Genomic DNA, 17,772 nt, shown 5'->3' with positions numbered 1-17,772 from the left:
TCTATCCAAGAGATAATGGTGTGTAAAACAATGAACTGCTAGCAGCAATAGTCCATTACCTTGTGGCCCAATGCTACAGCAAGAACCTCCCCTTGTGCATAGAAAGCAATAGAAGCAATAGGCCGGTCTGCACGAAGAAAATTGCGCATCAGATCAAACTGTCAAAGGAATTTACATTTGAATAAATAAAAAAAGAATTTGCAATGGAGAAAATGAAATAATACCAGTACCGCCATTGATAAAATGAACTAGTGCATCAACCAACAGAGCATAACCGCAGAACTGTCCACCATTCTCCCTCCTCCTTTATCCGGGCTTGGGACCGGCAGCGCAAAGACTTTCATTACTTTGCACTGGAGGAGTTAAAAACGGGGTTGTTATCTCTTCAACCTGCAAAAAACAAAAAAAACTTTCATAATATAACATTCTTATAAACCATCTAGCCATCATACCATCATAACAAGCTATAGTGCACAAGTTCGTTATGTCATTCTTACATCTTGCAAAAGGCTCGTACCATTACTTACAAAAAACATACTAAAAAAACCAAAATAGATAAAGTTTGCATATCCCACACAATAGATTACTCATACTGCAACCTTGATTCAAGCCAAATCAAAGGCCCCCCTTCAACAAAATCACTAAGGCCCGAGCAGCCAAATTGAGGTCCATCATAAATAGGAGCATTGGGAACCAAGACTTCCTGGATGTAGATCTTTTTCTCCCCTCCAAGGACGACTCTGCCATGATAAATATTAGCGGTGGTTGTCATAACATATTCCCTAGCAACCTTAACACCATCTCTACCTAATAGGGTAACCTTTAAGAGATGGACTCAACGCTTCAGCAGGAGGGTTCACAAGAGGGTTTGTTGGGAGGGTTGTCACACCCGACAAAATTGACAAACGAAATTATGATGAAAAAACATTATTTGTCCCCCGACTCTTCATTTTTCGAATTTGATGGTGTGACGACTCTCCACTCCCAAAACCCATAAACAGTTTTAAAATATCGGATAATTAAAAAACCAATAAAAATTTCAATTATACAAAAGTCCTCTTCATTACAAAAATTCCCAATTAAGATTAGGTTACAAATCTCTTTTCAATAACTCTTTAATTAAAATATACAAATGAGAATACAAAAACATTGTCTAGACTGAAAAGTTATATCACCTCAAGGGAAAAACAAAACGATCCGAGATGTAAATTTCAATTAATGCAAACCACAAGCAAAGCCAACCTTCTTCAACACTAAACCTGTCAAGACTTATCAACTATGTTCATTTATCGAACACACCCGATAAGCAAACATGCAAATCGGGTCAAGATTATAAAATGTTGGTGTGAGTAGTCCTAAAATACAACATATAATATACATATATATACACAATCCATAACGGTAGTTAGTTCCTCCACCGGAGCTTTAACTTTCAACGACTAATACAACATTCTTAAGTACAATAATCTAGGCAGGTAGTTCCTCCAATCGAGGTTTTTTAACATTCTTAAGTACACTAAATTAGGCGTGTAGTTCCTCCATTCGGTACTTTTAACTTCCCACTAACCACACAACAACTATACTCATAATAAATAAGGCATGTAGTTCCTCCATCGAGGCTTTAGGTTCTAACTAAACTATAACAACCAACCATATACAAATCATCTATCTAGAGATATATCATTTACCAACATATTACCATAATTAGATTATTTCGGGCTTTCTTTGTGTGTCCCTAAAATCGCGTCGTATCTATGTCTTTACCTAGTTTCCCGGCTACCACAATCGCGAACCCAACGCCGAACATGTACATCCACATGCCTCCCCTTACATAATGAGCCACTCGCGTGCGTAACCACCCCCGCCGGGATGCCGCGACACCGTAAATCCTCACACGGAAGCCAAATCTATGTAAGACCGCCACTATTCGGCATAAAATATTGCCCATCATCGTTCTATTTTGCGAACGGAATAATCAAGCCACTATTCGGCTCGCCCCGGGGGGCCGAAGGCCATTCAAATTTTAAGCGAAATGCCGGAGGGCCACCGAAGGCCATTGGTTAACGCCCGGAAGGGCCAATCACATGAGTTGTGGTAGTCGGGTTCTAGGATTTTCGTTATGTAATTTATTGGTGTCATACATTAATGACTCATAAACATTTCTACTATATCACGTGCGCTTGGTCAATTACCTTATTGCACTAAGCCATAATATCTAGAAACATCTCAATTATATCTCATAGTCACTTTCGTTCTTTCACGTGCCAATATATTATTGCACTACACCACACTCAGGTGGGCAAATATTCACCGATTCTATATTAGCATCTCACATATAAAATAATGGAGTGTATATACATTTCTCCAAGATATTGCATTAATATAACTATCCCAAAGATATTATATCATGTCACAATGCTTCAACGTATCACATACATTTTTATTATAACATTATTAGGAATATAATATCTCCTAACATCTCAATATCGGCACGCGTGTCAAAAAAATACACAACATCAAGGTCAAATCTTTCTTAGATAATGACCACCCAATTATACAAGCTTCCACAACATTTTATTACTATATGTGTCCATATAATATACACATAAAACGTGAAGACAAATAAACAAATCCACGGTCCACAATCAAAGCCCAATACATATATGTTTTACACACTACTCACGCCAAATCTTAATTAGATAATGACCATCCAAGTTATATAATATCGACAATATTTTATTACTATATATATCCATATAAACAAAACATAATAAAACTGGAAAAGTCAACTTTCACAGTCAACGGTCAAAGTCAAACGGTCAAATGTCAAAGTCAACGGTCGACGGTCAAAGTCAAAGTCAACACATCATGGTCAAAGTCAAAGTCAGCACATCATGGTCAAAGTCAACCCATCATGGTCAACATCAAAGTCAACCCATCATGGTCAAAGTCAACACATCATGGTCAACGTCAAAATCAATGTCGCCATGGTCAAAGTCAACCCATCATTGTCAAAGTCCAAGTCAACGTTTTCATGGTCAAGATCGGGTCATAGCCATGGTTCATGGCTATGGGCAAAGGTGCATGGCTCATGGGCTCATGACCACGGTCCTGGTTCGGACCCAACTGGCCAAGCCCAAACCTTAGAACCCGAAAGTCTAAACATGTAAAGACACAAATAGATCTATTTTAAGTCCAATGGACTGGTCCCAAGCAATATTAGAAACTGGCCCAAAATAGTTAAGTGGTTCGGTCCAAAAATACAAATGAAACGGCCCATAGACTAATATTAGAACTGGTCCCAAACCAAAATATATAGAAAAATGGCCCAACCACTTAAATTAGATTTCGCCCACATAAAACTAAAAGTCTAAAATTTAAAACGCCAACCATCTATTTGAAATTTCGGCCAAACAACTAAAAATCAATCGGGCCCAACTAAAACAAAACATTTCCGGCCCAAAGCAAAAAACTTAAGCCCGAAAACAAGGCCCAAAATTGAAAAAACGCTTCATCATCTCCTCCCAACAAATGGCCACCAAAACAAAGGCCACCACTAGCCTCCACACGATCCACCCTAATTCAACCTAGTGGTTTGACTCAAATAGAAACCCACACCACTTTAATGAAAACAAAAACTCCAATATCGGTGATTCAATACTCTTCTTCAACCTAGATCTAAGATTTCGATCTCCATTAAAGCTTTGGTTCAAGTCTCCCAAACCTACTAAAATGGACCTAAACACCCATACATCAAACCCCAACAATCAATCAACACAAAACTTAAACAATCACGGGTCCTCATACTTTTATCGGGCGTTTCTGGCCAACCATTAATGGAGCTTCCGCCCAAAATCGGCCCATTCTCCAAAGACGCCATCCCTACAACCCATCCCAACAAACATCCAAAAATCCAATACTCCAACCCCTACAACATTAATCATCCCGAAAATCAACTTTTAAAACAACCACAACCACCACTAGATAAATCAACAAGAGTATACACATAGAAAACAAAGAAAATAACGATTTCTCTAATGGGGCTTTAATCGCCTTTAACGCCCATCCGCTTCCGGAAAACTGAAATGTCGAAGTTTCCGAAGTCTCAACAGAGTTAAATCTACTAATATGACACTACCCGAAACAACAATATAATGAACAAGAAAAGAAAAAATGTAAACATTAAACAAGTATCATATACGAAAACTATAACTCGGTGAAATAGCCAAATAGCTATCAACCAGATGTTCCAACCAAACAATGGGAATCCTCCTAGCCGATTCGTTTGGCGACGCCCAACGCCCAAACAAAAGTTTTTTTCTGCCTCCATTTTTAACATATTATTATTTTTTATGAACCCTATTTTCTAGAAAAAGTGTTTATATACTTGGGTAAAACCCAAGAGTTCCAAAATATCGGGCCCAAAACCGGCCCACATATCCCGAATCCGATCCTTTCAATTTTGAAAATAAAATAATTTAATTAATTAATAAATAGAAAAAAAATAATTACAAAAATACTAAAGGCGTTACACAAGGGTTTAACAATGAGGGCTCGCAGATTCAAACATATTCATTAAATTTTGTTGAGACGAACGGCGAACTGAGTTGGTACCAACATCGGTTCCGGGTGTTGTATCCCCCCATAGCGGTTGACTATTCGACATTCCATTGTTGGTTACAAGCTTAAGCATATCCTGACAAAATGAATGACAAAACTAAGATTTATATATATGATGAAAGCAATAAGTTTTATATTTAAGGCAAACTCACCATCAACACATCCTCAACTCTAGCTATGGAGGACTTCATCTCACTCATTTCTCCCTTAAATTCAGAATTTGATGAAGACCTTGCTTGTGCTAACATCACCTTCGCAATACTTGTACGTTTTAATTGCTTCTTAGAGAGGTTAGAGCTGATTCCACGAGTCCTATTCCTTTTGTCCGCTCCTAAGACTTCGGTCAATTCGTCATTATCAAAATCAAGATGAGTTGCACTGCCCTCTCCACTTAAAGTTGCATTTTTTTCTTTTCTTTTGAGCAGCCTCCACCAATTCCTATAGTGTTTTCCATGGAAATTAGTTCAAAACTAACAAGTTAGTACAAACTTAAGGTAAATCAGTCGAGAAAAAATTGTCTATAATAACAAAATAACGAACTAACATCCTACACACTAGTTCGTGCATCATTTACAAAGGGAAATACTATGCCAAAGACTTAACAAAATTATAGTTGGAACTCAAGTGAAATGCAAACTCACATAACGGGCTCGAGCGCTCTCCAAAACAGTTCCATTACGACGTTCATGTCCTGGTTTTCAGCTGTCTACCCGTCTGTGTATCTTGTCCGGATTTTGTTGATTCTACATGTACATTGGTAAATAATTGTTAGCATATCGTAATCAAAATTTAAAAGTTTATGGAAAGACACCTACCATTTTATGCAACATGTTGGCATAATGATCCCCCAAGTGTATGTCGAGAATCATTCGGTTTTATATTCTCACCATTCTTGATTTCTTGTCATCACTTGAGTGTTCTCATATAGTACAAACTGTTCCCAATGATTTGGATCAATGCCATCTGGGCATGCGGCGATTTGTTCTTCCAAGGTCTCAAATTTATTCAATATATCTTTTCTCAAGACCCATTTTCCATATCTAAACTTAATACAAAAGTTTTTTTCTGCATGTGAACGAGCTAGTGCTTGGTCGACATTTGTAACTTCAAATTCACGCTGTAAAACACAAGTTATATAGTAATGTGAATGAAGCTAGAACTCAAAATGTCTAGTATGCATTAAAAAAAAATTAGAGGTAAACCTTACCATTAAGGCATTCCAAACCTTATCCTTGAAGTCAGGATGTACAAGCCTCCAATCAGTGTAACTAACTGGGATACGAGCTCGAATGAGACTACCAGCGCGAGTATTCCATCTGGAGGCATTATCACCAACGACAACACCATCAATATCAATCTGTACAGGTAACTTCCTAACATTTTCTGATTCTTGCGTGTCGCCTGAATGCTGAGATGCATGTGAAACTGAAATAGAAGGTTGTGATGCATGTGAGGCAGAACTAGAAGGTTGAGATGCACTAGGCTGTGGTTGACCTGATACCATTTCAAATGAAATCCTAACATATATTGCAAAATAGTCTATTAGTTGTCTGGTACTGAAAAATATAATCATGAAAGGTGAGAAAGAAGAATAAATAAAAGTATATACACAATTCAATCCAAACAAAAGTATTTCTTTACCTTATCACACATACCACCAATTTAATAAACCCCAGATAGATACATAACAAACAAAATGAATAATAATAATAATATACACAATAAGCATACATATTAAGACTGGCAACTTTAAAGCAAAAAATTGTATCATAGTTTGGAAACTACAACAATTACAATCAGGTTAAGCACTTCATCAAAGGCTTCAAATTAGGTTGGTCCTCAAGGGTAGATTGGAAAATAGTTGGTACATCTAGTGAGTCAACTCCACACGTCAATCGCCTCGGTGAATGTATGACTACCGACCAATTAGGATTTTTCAAGTCCTTCGAGTAAAACACTTGACTAGCTTCGGAAGCGAGAATGACCGGCTCATCAAAGTACTGATCAGCACTTTTCATCTTATTAAGATTGACCAACACCAAATTAGAGTCTGGACAGAGCTTGCAGCCATTGGTCTTGTCCTCCACCCTCACCCAATTGCAATAAAAGACGACTTGTTGAAAGTCCTCAGATAGTCCAAATTTCTAATATTTGTTCAATAACCCCATACCACTTCGTCGATGCATCTACTAGATTTTTGTCTTTCCTACTTGACATAAAACGGTGATTGCCTCCATGCAAACACCACTATCTTGTGTGGCAACTGTTTCATCATGCGACCTAGTAGAAAAAGACAAAACCATTGATGCGTACTTTCTATACGCTTTTAGCTTGGTGCAATGGTCTTTCAACTAATCGCCATAAGTCACTCTTGGTGTCATTTGCAGCCAATAACTGTAAAAGACGATAGTTAGAAAGCTAATATTACTAACTTCAGATTTCCTATTTAACTAATGGATGAATTAAACAATACCTTGTTATATAACTGCACAATGAAATCTGTTTGTATCTGCACTTCTGACTTTGCAACCCCTTTTCCTCTACCACGAGATTGTAAGGAGCGGTATTCACTACAAATCGTTCATGCAATTACACATAAGTATTTTCATGTAGAGTACTAGAGTGGGTTTAGAAACCAAATGTGTCAAAAAAAACACACCTGTAGTAATCATCAAGCTTTTCGACGTCTAGTCTAAAAGCAGACCCATTTACGATTTGAATCCATTGTTTAACACTTAGGGTCACAGATCTTTTACCATCGAGCAAAGGCCCTTCATCACTATACTCGCCATCTTCATCCAGAAAGGCCACATGCTTCGATTTATGATTTCCATCCCGTGAATTGGGCATATACTCCATAGCATACCTAACTGACTCAGAAACAATATAAGACTCTGAATGGACCCTTCAACATATCATTTATCTTTGGGAATATTTTTACACTCTTTCATCGCCTCTATTAGAATAAAAATTTAAGTATACACTTTCAATTTTAAAATCCAATTATAGAAAAAGCTAGAGAAGATATTAAGGTAAAAGTAATTTACATAACGTTCAAATGGAAACATCCACCTTTGATGCACAGTTCCACAAAGTAGCGCTTCATCATCACCAAATGCACCATGAGGTGGATGCCGATATCAAAAACGATGGTGGAAAATATTTTTTCAAACGCACAATGCTTCGCAACCATGTACTTGGCCTCTTGGATATGTTGCCGGACTAAGACTTTAGAGCACAACAAGTTGAATAATAAGCTTATCTGATGAATAGCTCTTCGCAGGTCACGATGTTTAGGAAAAGCATGTTGAAGCAATACAGGTAGCAAATAACACATAATGACATGATAGTCATGTGATTTCATTACGAGCAAACCAGGTGGATTTAAAGTGACAATGTTGCTCAGATTTGATGAGAAACCAGAAGGAAGCTTCAAGTCCTTCAAAATTTTGCAGAAATTTAACTTCTCATCTTTAGTTAGGACAAATGGAGCCTTCTGTTTTATTAGTTTCCGCGGATCGGTCTGATTGCATCCATCGACCAATCGTGGAATTCAAGATCTTCCTTATATCTTCTCAAGACACCCATCAGATCCTTTGACTTGTCTTTCTTGTCTAGGATGTAATTTAGTAGATGTTCGCAACATTTTTCTCAAGATGCATCACATCAACAACATGTCGGGATTTATGAGTGGGCCAATAGGGCATATCCCAAAAATAGACCTTTTATACCAAGCCTCAGAATTTGAACATCTTCATCATCTACACTATCATCCAAATTCACATCAGATGTGCTTCTTTTGCTACCTTGGGATTTGGGATTTTACCCGGCGTATACTTGATATGACTCACCTGCTGCATAACTTTTTCTCCACTTAACCTTAGTGGAGCAATGTTCAACTCTTCAGTCTTAAGTCCCAAGTATTTGCCTGACCAAAACGGGTGACCCAACGGAAGAAAAGGGCGATAGTTTGTGTAAACAATCTTCTTTGCATGCTCAAGATATATCGATTGAGTGTTATCTAAACAAATCGGACATGCTTTGTAACCCATGTGTTATACAGCCCGCTAAGTTTCCAAAAGCAGGAAAATCATGAATACCCCACATTAGCATAGCTCTCAAGGTAAAATGCTGTTTTTTATGCATGTCATAAGCCATCACCCCTTCCTTCCACAACTGTTCCAACTCCTCATACAATGGCTGAAGAAAAATGTCGATATCTTGACCTGGTGCCTTTCGCCCAGGTATCAGCAAACACATCATTTGGAACTCTGGTTTCATACATAAAGAAGGGGGGAGATTATAAGGTACCAAGTAAACATGCTAACAACTGTAGCTAGTGGATTGTATTCCACGGGGATTGAAACCATTAGTTGCAATTCCAAGCCAAACATTACGCCCTTCCTGAACAAAATCAGGCCAACTCTTTTTACATGTTTTCCAATTGGATTGAGTCGATGGGGGATGTCGATATGATCCCAAGAAGGTGTAGCTCGGTCATGCCATGTCATTTCATTCGCTATCCATGGGATAGTGTACAACCTCTTGAGCCTTGGAATCAAGGGAAAATGTCTCAAAACTTTATTCGGCTCTTTTGTTTCTTTCTTACCCATCTTTCCTTCTTTCACTTTGTATCTGGGTGCTTTGCACTGACGACATTCCGTTAACTTAGCATCATCTTTCCAGTATAACATACAATTGTTCTCACATGCATCGATACTTGTGGCTTTCATTCCTAGATTTTTCAAAGATTGCTTTCAAGATGTGGTACTTTGATGGCAAAGTGATTCCTTCTGGGAACCATATCCTCAAAAGGGACAAAAGTGCAAACACACTAGTTCCCGACCAACCATATTTCTTCTTCAAGTTATGAAGGTCAACAACTGCTGAAAGTGTAGTAACGAGAGCCTCACATGAAGGGTATAGCTTTTGTTCTGGCATTTTCTTGTATTCGTTGTACCTCTTCCCCAAATCACGTTCAAGAACAGGTGGTGGTTTAAAATCCCCATATGATTTTCTTCATCCTCATTCAAATCACCTGCAACTACTTCATGCACTCCATAAGAAGCATCAACAAAATTCCCCATCTCAAGCCCTTCAGCCTCGATGCTTTCTTCTTCAATCACTGGCTCCACCACCGGATCCGTACATGGGTTCTCACCATGTAAAACCCATACACGATAATTCTTATCCATCCCGTACCTAATCAAATGTCTAAAGATTGTACCAAACACAAAGCTTTTTCCATTTCGACATTCTCTGCAAGGACAAGGACATGTGGTCGAGCCGCGGTTGTTCACAGTCGCAAATTGAATGAAATCAGCCACCCCTTGTTTGTACACATCTCCAAATATGTCCAATTCATTCATCCACTCTTTCTGAATTGGCCGAGACATTCTACAAAATTAGACATGTGGGGGGTTGAACAAACACATTGTGTAATCTATCAATTTGATACAACATAATACACAATCAAACCTTGAATATAGACATAGAGCACTAAGGCTTTTGTGTAAGTCGTTGAATCCTAAACTTGACTCCAACTACATCAAAAGTAAGCTCTAAGTCGGTCCAGCGCAGCTGGCCTAGGTAGCAATATTAAACATGTAGAATACAGATCTTTTAGTCTACCATGCATGAGAATACTTTACTTCACCTTAGCAAATTATACGAAAGATTACCAGTAGCACACCATTTACAAAGAATACTAACAAAGAAAAATTGATTTAATCTGTCGTAACATTGGGCTATACTACCACCTTAGGCAGGCACCGCCGTCAAACCCTCAGTCGACATATCTTTATCTAAGCAACCACATATACTTCATCACTGTTTCACTACTGAACATAAGAAAACTTCAAGCAACAGCAGCTATCAATACGTAGTTGACGTCAAATTGTGTACCGATGAAAAACTTGAGGAGTCCGTAAATTTAGATTTACCATGCTATTGTGATAGTAGTGGCAAGTACATCGACCATTGTGAGGATGACAATGGCGATATTGCTACTCTAGATATGGTGGCCTCTTGTGATGGCATAATTTGTTTACACCATCGTTTAAGCAAGGAGATTTCATTATGGAACCCCAAGAACAAACCTATTTACACAAAACCTAGCATGCTTCATTTTCTAACAACAATGCTACATATTTGTTCATGTAAGTCTTTTAAGTTAGCTTTCGTAAATTGATAGTTCTGTTGGTGTTTGTTTCTTAGATCACAAAATTATCCGTCATTCTGATTCACATGGCGTCAAGCTCGAGCCATGAATGCTAACATGCCATATTTGTCAAAACGATTGCTAAAGATAACATATGCGAGATCAAAGAAAAGGATGATCATTTAAGCCCTCTTTGGGGTATACAACTCATGGTTGACCAAGAGTAGTTTCTTCTGTGTCCAATGCGTGCTTGTAGTCTATCATATCTCCTTTAGGGCATAGTGTTCGAAAGGATAAGGTAATTTACATCTAACTTGAATCTGATGTCGGTACCTTATGATGCATACAAGAGAACTGCCATACCTTATATCTACTTGACCACATATTTTATTGTGAAGCAGTTAGTTTTAGTGATATATTTCTAGTGTAATCAACGTTATTGGTAGAATGTCGGGTTCTTGATTTAAGCCCCTTTAACAACTTTCCGACTCTATTTATGCTTGTTTAGATGGTATGACAATATGACATAACAAACTACAATATGAAATGCAATTTATCTTATCAATTTCAATGAAAAGTTGATCAAATCAAACAATAACCCATATGCATATATAATTTTTATAAATCAAAGACATAATAACCCTTAAACAACAAAACATACCCGTTGGATTCTCTTTCCAAGCATTACAGTGGCACTTAGGTCCACTAGCCCTATTCTTAGTCGTCTGGTAAACAAGCTTTCCACCTAATCAAAGTCAGTTCACACTTTTAAACATATGGGTACTCATAAAAATCAAAATAACATCTAAATATCATTTAAAATTAGAATATGAACTAATGAACACCAAGTGTTGATTAACTAAGAAAACAAGTCCTCAAAACTAATCATCACAACAATACATTTTTTTTGTCGACTAATTTCTAACCGAACCAATACATTCAAACACAAACATATTGCGACACAAACATATTGAATGGGAATAATAATAATAAAGATAAAGAAAGAGCTACTGCTCCTTCTACTTCTAATGTTAAACCTATTCCACCCCCATCTGATAATCATTATCGTGATTCTAGAAACAATAATAACAACAACTCTTCTAAGAACAAGCAGCAGCAAATCATGTTCAAACAGTAAGACTATAAGGATTGAAGGCCCGGGACATAAGTGGTCAAGAGAGTAACTAATCACAAGGAGCTAAAAGTGAAGACCAAAAATATACTAAAGCAAGATAAAAGAAAACTAAAGAAAAATAATAAAAAAATATACTAAAGCAAGATAAAAGAAAAAATATACTAAAGCAAAATAAGCACTCTAAGTTGTCCCAAGGGAAATACACATGGCTAAGTTTTCTTTTACCAACTTCTTCTTCCTTGTTCTTATTATTTTAGGTATCTAGTTTTTCTTTGCTCTCTATCTAGTTTTCGTAACAATATTTACTAGTTAGACAGGCTGAAACCTAACTATCCCATTCTATCATGCTAATCAAATAGTTGAATACATATGTTTTTTAGTAAATTCAAAATATGTGAGTAGTGGCAATTTAGTTTCACAACTTAGTTTTATTGTAATTAAATATGAAATTTCGCTGCCCTAACATTTCTATTCTCTCTAATTCGAAGACCACCCAACTCTTTCATCACAATCCCAGAATCCAAACCCTCATCACTACCAACTTTCTCCTTCTCATCATCAAACACAGTCTCACTCACAACAAACTAATTACTCTCACCAAAAAGTTCTTCTCTTTTCATCATTTTTTCCTCAAAACTTAAACAAGAATCAGGTGAATCATCATCCAAACTTCCTATTTCCAACAATTCCTCTTCCTGCTCATCTCTTATAACATTCACAACCTGAACCTGAGGAACCAAAGTACTAGTACCCGATGACGAAGAACCCGTAGAATGACTCTGATTATTCGAAGCAAAACCTCTCTGAACTAAAATTCTAGTCATCTTAAATTTCCAACTCAACCCCTCAAAATTGTCCTTCAAATACCCAAATGCTTATCACGTGCTCTAGCTTTAGGTATAGTGAAACCAATACTAAAGCTAAAAGATTTCACAATTTTTTGCTCTTCCACAAATATCAATCTCTGCATCCCCCTAACAATTCTCATGAGACCACACAACACTCAAATAATTTCTATATCCTCAAAACTCACCAATAAATATACCTGTTTTTTTTAATACCTAACTCAAACCTTGGAACCCAACCTATTAAAAAACCATTTAAAGTAATAAATTTTCATTCTTTTACACAATTACCCTCACAATTTATAAAAAAAAAAAAAATTGATATAGTGTTGTAATTGTTTCATCGTATGTTTTTTTAGACTTTTTTGGTTGTTATCCAAATGGTTTTAACTTTCAAGTAAATAAAAACATGAAAACTTCATGTTGTAGAAAGACTGCCTCGCCTCCTTGGTCCAATTGTTTAACTAAAAACATTTCCTGCTATTTACCATGTGTTATGGAATTTGAAATTGATCAACATTTATATCACTAGAAGAATTGAACAAAATAAAAAAATTGAATAAGAGCTAGAACAAGGATATTACTTTAAAGTTTTGAAGAAAGAAAGACAAACCTGGTTAATCTACCGAAAATTAGTTTTGAGTGCGAGATCTATTTTTCATAACCGAAAATTGCGGCGGTGATGAATTAGCTTTGAGGGGATGATGATTTTAGGGATGCGGCGGTGAGAGAGAGAGAGCGAGGAGAGAAAGAAATTTTCGTTTTTAACTCAATGATATTTCGTTTTTTTTCGTTTACCTCTTTTGCGAAATTTTCAAGTTTTTAATTTGTAACACTTCTCCAACGCTTTTTAAGCGTTAGCAATTAATTCCGGAAATTCAACCAAATAAAATAACGCTTTACAATATTGCCAACGCTTATTTAGCGTTGGAAATTTACTAACGGTAAATAAACGTTGCAAATAAAAAAAGGTGCGTGTTGCAAATATCCTATTATGGTGTAGTGCACCACTTGCGCAAGCAGAAGTGCATCCTCCTGAGCCACAAGGAGATGAGGTAAGGAGGTCCGAGAGAGAAAGACAAGCTTCAACTAGGTATCTACCACATACGTATATTTTACTATCTGATGGTGGAGAACCTATGTACAATCAAGAGGCCCTTGAAGGTACAAACAAGGAGAAGTGGTTGAAGGTCATGCAAGATGAGATGGGTTCTTTGCATAAGAATCACACTTATGACTTAGTTGAGAAACCGAAAGGAAGAAAAGTTCTCAAGAATAAGTGGATCTTCAAAGTCAGGCATAAGGAGAATAATCCACATCTAAAGCACAAAGCTCGCCTTATTATGAAGGGATTAGGTCAAAGGAAATGTATTGACTTTGATGAAATTTTCTCTCCTGTAGTTAAGATGACTTTTATCAGGGTGGTATTGGGTCTGACCGCAAGGATGAACCTAGAGGTTGAGCAACTAGATATCAAAACAGATTTTCTTCATGGAGATCTTGAAGAAGATGTGTACATCTACCAGCCAGAGGGGTTTGAGGTCAAAGGCAAGGAGCACTTGGTATGCAAGCTGAAAAAGAGCTTGTATGGGTTGAATTAAGCACTGAGACAGTGGTACATAAAGTTTGAGTCATTTATGGTGAAGCATGGATACAAGAAGTCTACTTCCGATCATTGTGTGTTTGTTCAGAAATTTCCAGATGGGGATTTCATAGTGCTCTTGTTGTATGTGGATGATATGTTGATAGTTGGCCAAAACATCAACAAGATATCGAAGCTAAAGAAAGACTTGAGTAAGTCCTTTACGATGAAGGATTTATGTCAAGCAAAGAAGATACTTGGAATGCGGATCACTCGTGACAGAAAAGAGTGAGAAGTTGTGGCTTTCTTAAGAAAGCTACATTAAGAAGGTTTTGAAGAGATTCAACATGGATCAAGCGAAGCCAGTCAGTTGTCTGCTTGGTGGCCAGTTCTGCATGACCAAAGATATGTGTCCAAAGGGTGAGCATAAGTAGAGTCAAATGCAAAAGATTCCTTATGCATCCATAGTGGGCAGCTTTATGTATGCAATAGTGTGTACAAGACCGGATATTGCTTTCGTCGTTAGTGTTGTAAGCCGTTTTCTGTCAAATCCAGGTAAAGAGCATTGAGAAGGTGTTAAGTGGATATTGAGATATCTCAAAGGCACTTCCAAGGCGTATTTGTGTTTTGGTGGAAGTAAGACCTTGCTTGAATACTACACAGATACAGACATGGTAGATGATGTTGACTCCATGAAGTCTACTTCTGGTTATTTGTTTACTTTTACAGGGGGCCGGGAGCAGTTTCTTGGCAATCTAAGTTGCAAAAATATGTTGTCCTCTCCACTACAGAAGCCGAGTATATTGTAGCCACTGAGTGTTGCAAAGAGATGTTATGGATGAAGAGGTTCTTCGACACTACAAGAAAAAAAGTTTTATATCACTGTTAAAAACAGTGACAAAAAATCTTTTGTCTTTTTTTTTTTTCCAAAACCGTGACGGAGTGGGGGTCATTTATTTTTTTTTCCAAAACCATTACAAATATTTGTTCCAGACTAGCCCCTCTCAGCCATTAAAAACGGTAACAACTGCTTAAAAACAATCACAAAAAAATACGTATCTTTTGTGACAGTTCTGGCAAAACCGTGATAATTGTTATAATATTTTCAAAAAAAAAAACATGTATATATTTGAAAACAGACGTTTCACATTGAATTTAACCTGTAACAAATATACACTTGAAATATAATCCATTAAAATTCAAATAGTATTCATAAATACTAACTCCATTGAACATTCCAATAGCAAAAATAAACATAAGACTTAGGTAATCAATAAATAAGTACTTAATAATATACAAATGAATGGATTATGAAAGAATTGTGACCAAGTCACATTCGAATTCATGTAAAATACTCGTGATTAGTCTTCATCATAGTTTGAAAGACATTCTTAGAGGCACCGAACAAACTAAGAGCTTTGACATCTATCCGAGGTAGAAGTCTTCTTGCTGGCCAGAAAGTTTCTTGATCTACAAAAGTTAAAACTATAAGAAATAAAAAATAAAAACTAATGAACTAAAAGATCAAAACAAGGCTTGGGCAACTACCACACTACAGTACTAGGTCATCTTCATTGAATACTTAGCGACCATTGTTGATCCCACCAAATCTTAAAAATACTAAAGATAAAGTGAATGACAATTTACCTAACTTTAATGATTATTCCAGTAAAGAGAACTGCAAAATAAATAAAATCCATATAACAATTGCTTATAATCTTTAGTTAATAAGAAAATAAGGTTGTACAAAGTCAGATAGCAACATTTGTAAAAGTTAGATAAGGGGAGATCCTTAATTAACCATAGAACAAAGACGAAACCTCGCCAAGGACCAAACACGGTGTGCAACAATAGCCCACAATGTACCATCACAACTACCATCTACAAAAGCCATACCAGATGTATCTTTTGTCGCTTGGTTATGTTCTTACAACATCCGAACAGCAGTGAGCTTGAAGTACGTGCTTGTGCAACAACAATAGCTTGAGCAGTAGCCATTGCACAACAGAAGGTGCTGAAGGAACTTTAACAAGTTCCAAACCTTTAGCACAAAAGAGAAAAAATGTTCCATTGTCGCACAGTTACCATAAATATAATTTCGAATCAACCGTTTATCAACATACAACAAAGACATTTAGTAGCAAACCAAGACACACAACAAAACATGAATACAACAAATAAGTAATTTTACCTCATGCATGCATAGCTTGTCACTTTCTGCAAGAATTAGAAAGTTGATTGTTCCCAAAAAAAAAAAAAAACTGCAAATAAATGGACAAAGAAGAAAACCAAATTATACCGGCAAACTAAGTTATAGTACTTGAGAGTTCGGTAAGTAAAAGATATCCAAGTTTGTATCAGCAATTTACACTACATCTCAATGTTGCTTGATTATTTAAGAAGAAATTATCACCGCCCATGCCTAAAGTTAATCTGAAAGCAACCACAATCGCTTAATCCATTACACAGTCAAATGATTCACAAGCTAACATGCGTGCAGACACACAAATGAAAAGAAACCAAAGACTAAAAAGATGAGCAGAAATTTGAACAGACTTGACCAAGATAGACGGTAGCTTTAACACCAGCTCACTCAAAGCAATTGATTTTTATTCTGCCAAGGATATCAAATCATAAACGAATTAACAATCTATGAAAAGAAACTTGGGAGAGTAGAATCAACAACAAACGATCAATTAAAAGAATTGAGAACTGAACCATGACTGGATCCAATTACTAACGAGATAGCTAATCATGACTGGTCTATAGGATTTAGCCCTCTTTGATAATTTAACTAACTATTATAAGATAATTGTGAATTTCCTAACAAAATCAGATAAGAACCCATACCTTGGTCGATTAAAGGGGATATTGTCGTCTGAGAGGTAGAATAGGTGTGAACACGTAAAAATCATACACCTTGATCATGAAGCTGACATGTTTTTTAAAATAAATCTTGCGCTTCCCGCCAACTTTCCCAGAGATAGGTAGATCCGCTCTGGTGGTTATATCTGATTTGAATCTTCTGGTCGTTCTTGTAGCAGGTGCTTCTCCTGGCGTGGTCCAGTCTCCCGTCAGATGAGCTCCCTTAGACCCGCCGCTGATCAGCAAGATCACTTTCAACGGACATCTCTCATCGGGAACGCGATTCAAACTACGTAAGCATTGCCTTATTATTATATGAAAAAAATCCGCTGTCAAACCGCCGCAAAAGTCTATTGATTCTTCTTTCTACTAGACTGGTACCTCCCAGACCAGGGAGGCCCATTACTTCCCCAAAGACTAATTATGGTCTGTCAATAACCTACGGGCTTCTGTACTATAAGGCAGACGCACTACCTACTGGTGAAGAAGAACTGTGTGCCTACTAACTGAACACTCTTAGTTAGGCACGCTATAACCCACATTAATCTTCCTATAGCATGCGGTG

The 17,772-nt window shown here is 37.0% G+C and overlaps 1 long non-coding RNA gene across 1 annotated transcript; it reads right to left on the bottom strand.

Annotated features, from left to right (window-relative positions):
- Positions 1 to 16,638: 16,638 nt before the first annotated feature.
- LOC147523306 (uncharacterized) lies at positions 16,639 to 17,541 on the bottom strand. The gene is made up of 2 exons (XR_015196271.1): positions 17,193 to 17,541; positions 16,639 to 16,956 (listed from the first exon to the last, which is right to left on the bottom strand). It is a non-coding gene; the product is annotated as an uncharacterized LOC147523306 (long non-coding RNA).
- Positions 17,542 to 17,772: the final 231 nt, after the last annotated feature.

This window comes from Coptis chinensis, chromosome 1, assembly GCF_015680905.1.
Source record: "Coptis chinensis isolate HL-2020 chromosome 1, ASM1568090v1, whole genome shotgun sequence".
Classification (NCBI taxonomy): Eukaryota; Viridiplantae; Streptophyta; class Magnoliopsida; order Ranunculales; family Ranunculaceae; genus Coptis; species Coptis chinensis.
Note: the sequence above shows the minus strand (reverse complement) of the source record. Positions and strands in the feature narration are given on the sequence as shown.